The following is a 7009-nucleotide window of genomic DNA, read 5'->3' as shown; positions in this document are numbered from 1 at the left end:
AAAATTTTTGCGAACCGAATCATTCCATGAAACAAATTGATTTATTTCAAAGTTTCAAAGCGAATATAGTTGGCTTCATAACTCGAATAGCTTGAATAAAAAACCTAATATTTTGGTCATCCGAGTCCATCTATGGAACAACTTGAAAAATTTAATAGCTTCAAACTCTACTTCAAAAAAATCAAGATTTTTGCAAATTGGTACCATCTAATTAATAATTCGACTTATTTCTAGATTTCGAGCTTGAAAAGCTTGCTTTAAAAACTTAAATTTTTTTGCTAGTCGATTCTGTCGAGGAAATAACATAAAAGCTTTCGAAGATTCTCAGCTGGATTATTTTGCTTTAAAAATTTTAAATTTTTTGCGAACCGAATCATTCCATGAAATAAATTGATATATTTCAAAGTTTCAAAGCGAATATAGTTGGCTTCATAGCTCGAATAGCCTGAATAAAAAACCTAATATTTTGGTGAACAGAGTCCGTCTATGGAACAATTTGAAAAATTTAATAGCTTCAAACTCTACTTCAAAAAAATCAAGATTTTCGCAAATTGGTACCATCTAATTAATAACTCGACTATTTTCTAGATTTCGAGCTTGAATAGCTTGCTTTAAAAACTTAATTTTTTTTGCTAGTCGATTCTGTCGAGGAAATAACATAAAAGCTTTCGAAGATTCTCAGCTGGATTATTTTGTTTAAAAAACTTTAAATTTTTTGCGAACCGAATCATTCCATGAAATAAATTGATATATTTCAAAGTTTCAAAGCGAATATAGTTGGCTTCATAGCTCGAACAGCCTGAATAAAAAACCTAATATTTTTGTGAACAGAGTCCGTCTATGGAACAATTTGAAAAATTTAAGAGCTTCAAACTCTACTTCGAAAAAAAAACAGATTTTCGCAAATTGGTACCATCTAATTAATAACTCGACTGATTTGTAGTATCCAAGCTTGCATAGCTCGCTTGATTTTTAGCTGGATTAGTTTGTTTAAAAAATTTTAAAATTTTTGCGAACCGAATCATTCCATGAAATAAATTGATTTATTTCAAAGTTTCAAAGCGAATATAGTTGGCTTCATAACTCGAATAGCTTGAATAAAAAACCTAATATTTTGGTCATCCGAGTCCATCTATGGAACAACTTGAAAAATTTAATAGCTTCAAACTCTACTTCAAAAAAATCAAGATTTTTGCAAATTGGTACCATCTAATTAATAACTCGACTATTTTCTAGATTTCGAGCTTGAATAGCTTGCTTTAAAAACTTAATTTTTTTTGCTAGTCGATTCTGTCGAGGAAATAACATAAAAGCTTTCGAAGATTCTCAGCTGGATTATTTTGCTTAAAAAATTTTAAATTTTTTGCGAACCGAATCATTCCATGAAATAAATTGATATATTTCAAAGTTTCAAAGCGAATATAGTTGGCTTCATAGCTCGAATAGCCTGAATAAAAAACCTAATATTTTGGTGAACAGAGTCCGTCTATGGAACAATTTGAAAAATTTAATAGCTTCAAACTCTACTTCAAAAAAATCAAGATTTTCGCAAATTGGTACCATCTAATTAATAACTCGACTATTTTCTAGATTTCGAGCTTGAATAGCTTGCTTTAAAAACTTAATTTTTTTTGCTAGTCGTTTCTGTCGAGGAAATAACATAAAAGCTTTCGAAGATTCTCAGCTGGATTATTTTGTTTAAAAAACTTTAAATTTTTTGCGAACCGAATCATTCCTAAATAAATTGATATATTTCAAAGTTTCAAAGCGAATATAGTTGGCTTCATAGCTCTAACAGCCTGAATAAAAAACCTAATATTTTTGTGAACAGAGTCCGTCTATGGAACAATTTGAAAAACTTAATAGCTTCAAACTCTACTTCGAAAAAAATACAGATTTTCGCAAATTGGTACCATCTAATTAATAACTCGACTGATTTGTAGTATCCAAGATTGCATAGCTCGCTTGATTTTTAGCTGGATTAGTTTGTTAAAAAAATTTTTAGAATTTTTGCAAACCGAATCATTCCATAAAATAAATTGATATATTTCAAAGTTTCAAAGCGTATATAGTTGGCTTCAGAGCTCGAATAGTTTTAATAAAAAACCTAATATTTTGGTGAACCAAATCCATCTATGGAACAACTTGAAAAATTTATTAGCTTCAAATTCTACCTCAAAAAAATCGAGATTTTTGCAATTTGGTATCATCTAATTATTCACTCGACGTTTTTCTAGATTACAAGCATGAATAGTTCGCTTGATTCTTAGCTGGAGTAATTTGTTTTAAAAAACTTCAATTTTTTGCGAACCGAATCAGTCCATGAAAAAACATGAGTTGTTTCAAAGTTTCAAAGCTCACATAGCTGGCTTAAGAGAGTAAACTTTTTGCACCTTAGATTTTGATTTTGAGCGAACTTAAAATTTTGGCAATTTTACTCCCTCTTTGAATTAATTTGAAAAATGTCATGAATTCAATAGCTTCTTTAGAAAAATTTAACTTTTTGTTAACTGATTCAGTCTACGAAAAATTTTGGAAGACTTCAAAGATTCGAAGGGTGAATAGTTTGCCTAAAATACTTGCTTTGCTTAAGCTGATTGCATCTATTAATTAAATTGAAAAACTTAATAGCTTCATTAGCTCCTTTGAAAAATTTTAATTTTTTGTGAACTGAATCCGTCTACGAAATAACTTCAAAGTTTCAAAGCTTTCATAGCTGGCCTAAAAGAACTCAGTTATGCGCAAACCGCCGTCTCCGTCTTAGAAAACTTTTTTAAAATCTTTAATGGCTTTAATAGTTCCTTAAGAAAAATTAAAGGTTTTTGTGAACTGATTCAGTCTACGAAAAAACTTGGGAGATTTCAAAGATTCGAAGGTTGACTAGCTTGCTTAAAAAAAAAGAAAATTTTCGCGAATTGATACCCTCCAAGTAAAAACTTGTATTTTTTCATATATTCAAACCATGATTAGCTTGTTTTTCGCCAATCGATTTTGTTAAGGAAATAAATTGGAACACTTCAAAAATTCTTAGCTGGATTAGCTTGCTTAAAAAACTTAAAAGTTTAGCGAACCGAATCTGTCCGTAAAATAACTTGAATAATTTCGAAGTTTCAAAGCGCACATAATTGGCTTAAAAGAAATCAAATTTTGGGCAAACCGTCGTCTCCGTCTTGGAAATTAGTTGAAATATTTCAAAGTTTCATAGCTCGATTAGCTTAATTCAAAACCTAGATTTTTGGCTAACCGATTCCACCTATGAAAGAACTTGAAGAAATTAATGGCAAATCAAATGGAAGATAAATTGTTTGTGAACTGGTTCAGTCTACGAAATAACTATGAACGTTTCAAAATTCAAAGGTTGAATAGCTTGCTTCAAAAATCAATTTTTCGTAACTCGACTTATTTTTAGATTTCAATCTTGAATAGCTTGCTTTAAAAAGCTTAAATTTTTCGCTAACCGATTTTGTCGAGGAAATGACATTAAAATCTTTAAAGATTCTCTGCTGGATTCGCTTGTTTTAAATTTTTTTTTTTAAGTTTTGCAAATCGAATCAGTCCATGAAATTACTTGATATATTTCAAAGTTTCATAGCTTGTATAGCTGGCTTAAAATAATTCAAATTTTGCGCGAACCACCGTAGAATTTGATTCCATCTATGTATTAACTTGAAAAATTTCATAGCTTCAATAACTTCTTTAAAAATTCTTGAATTTTTTGTGAACTGATTCATAAGACATCAAAGATTCAAAGATTGAATAGCTTGCTTAGAACACTTACTTTGCGCAAACCGATTCCATCTATAAAATAAGTTGAAACTTTTCGTTTTTTTGTAGCTGGAATCGCTAGCTTACAAAAACTTTTAGTTTGGCAATTCGATTCAATCTATAAAATAATTTAGACCTTAAAAAAAACTTGATTATTTGTTCAAAGAAATCTTTTTCTTTGCAAAATAATTACGTCTATAAAACACCTGGGAATGTTTGAAATATTTTGGAATATGAAATAACTTGGAGCTTGGAAGGTTGAGTAGCTTGCTTAAAAAAACGGAAATTTTGCAAAACAATTTCATTTACGGATTAACTTGAAACATTTCAGAGTTTCTTAGCATATTTTTTTGCTTGAAAAACCTTTAATTTTTTGAGAAAGGATTCAGTCTATGAAACAACTTGACATAATTCAAAGCTTGAATATTTGCTTTGAGAAATCTGCTTTTTTTGCAAAACGATACCGTCTATGAAACAGTTTGAAATATTTCAAACACTTTAGGGTTGAATTACTTTCTTAAAAACTATGAACATTGCGCGAGCCGATTCCGTCAAAGGAAACAACTTGAAAGATTTCAAAGTTGTGAACTTTGAGTAGCCTGCTTAGAAAACAAAAATTTTTCGCGAACCGATTCCGTCTATGAAATAAATTGAACTATTTCAGATACAAAGCTCGATTAGTTTTTTTTTCAAATACGTTTTCTCAAACCGACGTTATTTGAAAATAATCTGAAATAATTCAAAGTTTCATAGCTCAAATAGCTTGCTAACAAACTCAAACTCTGCGCAGATCGAGTTTGTGAATTTGTCTTTGAATTGAAATTACTTGAAAAAATTCAACGTTTCATAGCTCGAATAGCTTGAATCAACCTTTTCGCAAACCAATTCTGTCTATGAGATAACAAGACATATTTTAGCTTGACAATTTGATTAGTTTGCTTTGAATATATATAAATTTTCGTAAACTTTTCGCAAATCAGTTTACGAATAGCTGTTTAGGAAATAACTTGAAGTATTTCAAAGTTTCATAGCTCGAACAACTTGCTTTAAAAATATTTTTTTTTGCGAATCGAACCATTCCATGAATTAACTTGAATTATTTCAAAGAATCAAAGCTCGAACAGTTGGCTAACAAATTCAAACCCTGTTTGAGTTTGTTAGCCGAAACCGTCTTTAAAATTTCTTGAAAAAACTCAACGGTTCATAGCTCGAATAGCTTGCTTTAAAACACTTGTTTTTTTGCGAACCGATTCAGCCTACAAAATACCCTGAAAAAGTTAATAGCTTCAAAAGCTCCTTTTGCTACTTTTTCCTAATCGATTCTGTCGAGGAAAAAACATAAAAGTCTTCAAAGGTTCTTAGCTGGATTAGTTTGTTTAAAAAAAAATTTAAAATTTTTGTGAACCGAACCTTTTCTTTAAATAAATTGGTATATTTCAAAGTTTAAAAGCGTACATAGTTGGCTTAAAAAAAACTCAAATTTTGCGCGAAGCGTCGTCTTTGTCTTTGAATTTAATCGAAAATTTCCAAAGTTTCATAGCTCGAATAGCTTGAATAAAAAACCTAATGTTTTGGTGAACTGAATCAATCTATGAAACAACTTAAAAAATTTAAAAGCTTCAAACTCTAATTCAAAAAAATCTAACTTTTCGTAAATTGGTACCATCTAATTAATAACTCGACTTATTTGTAGAATCCAAGCTTGAATAGCTTGCTTGATTCTTTGCTGGATTAGTTTGTTTTAAAAAACATATGTGAGATAACAAGAAGTATTTCAGTTTCCAAGCTTGGTTAGCTTTCTTTAAAAAAATATAAAGTTTCGCAAACCAATTCTCTCTAGGAAATAACTTGAAATAGTTCAAAGTTTCATAGGTCGAACAGCTTGATTAAAAAGTCAGTACACAAACTAACTTGAGTTATTTCAAAGTATCAAAGCTCGAATAGCTAGCCTACAATCCCAAACTCTCCTTAAATTGAGTTGATCTTTAAAATTACTTTACAAAATTCTTTAAAAATCTTTAAGTTTTTTTTTAAAATTTTTGCGAACCAATTCCGTCCATATGATGCCTCCAAAGTTTCAAAACTTGAATGTTTTGCTGAAAATAATCATTTCTTAGCAAAATGATTCCGTCTATGAAAAAAATTTGCATTTAATAGCTCGCTTAGAAAAAAAGTTTTCGGCAACTGATTCAGTCTTGAAAATTTCTTGAAATTTTCGGGAACTGAATTGGAACTGATTCAGTCGATAATTATTTCGAAGATTCGAAAACTGAAAAGTTTGTTTAGAACATTCATTTTTTTGCGAACCGATTCCGTCTATGAGGTAACTTGAACTAGATTCAAACCTTGTTTAGCTCAATTAAAAAAAACTTAAACTTTTCGCAATTCGATTCTATTTACGAAATAATTTGAAATATTTCAAAGTGCCATAGGTCGAATACCTCGCCTAGAAAAACTTTGAAATTTTGAAAACTGTTTCAGTCTATGAAGGTTTCAAAGATTTGAAAACTGAATAGTTTGCCTATTCTGTCAACCTTTCAGTCAACAACAAAAAAATCAACCTTTTTGCGAATCGATTCTGTCAATGAGATAACAGGAAAAATTTCAGCTTCAACGCATGATTAGCTTAAATGATTATCTATATACGCATGATTAGCTATATACAAATTTTGCAAACTGATTCCGTGTAGGAAATAACTTGAAATACTCTTAAGTTTTCTAGCTGGAATGGCTTGCTTTAAAAAACTGTTTTAAGTTTTTGCGAACCGAATCAGTCCAATAAATAACTTGAATTATTTCAAAGTATCAAAGCTCGAAAAACTGGCTAACAAACTCAAACTCTGCTCAAATCGAATTGGTCTTTGAAAAATTCATGGTTTCATAGCCAGAATAGCTCGCTTAGATAAAATTAAAAATTTGGGAACTGATTCAGTCTATGAATATTTCAAGGATTCAAAAACTGAATAATTTGCTTGAAATTTCAACCTTTTCCCAAACCGATTCCGTATATGAGATAACTTGAACTATCTCAGATTCAAACTTTGATTAGCTTACTCTAAAAAACCTAAACTTTTTGCAATCTTATTCGGGAAATAATTTAAAAGACTTAAAAGTTTCATAGCTCGAAATGCTTGCTTAAAAAATCAGTCCGAGAACTAACTTGAAATATTTCAAAATTTAAAAGTTGAAACAGCTGGCCGAACGAACTCAAACTTTGCGCGATTCGAATCCGCCTTTGAAATTA

Source organism: Symsagittifera roscoffensis, chromosome 10 (assembly GCF_963678635.1).
Source record: "Symsagittifera roscoffensis chromosome 10, txSymRosc1.1, whole genome shotgun sequence".
NCBI classification, from domain to species: domain Eukaryota; kingdom Metazoa; phylum Xenacoelomorpha; order Acoela; family Convolutidae; genus Symsagittifera; species Symsagittifera roscoffensis.
Note: the sequence above shows the minus strand (reverse complement) of the source record.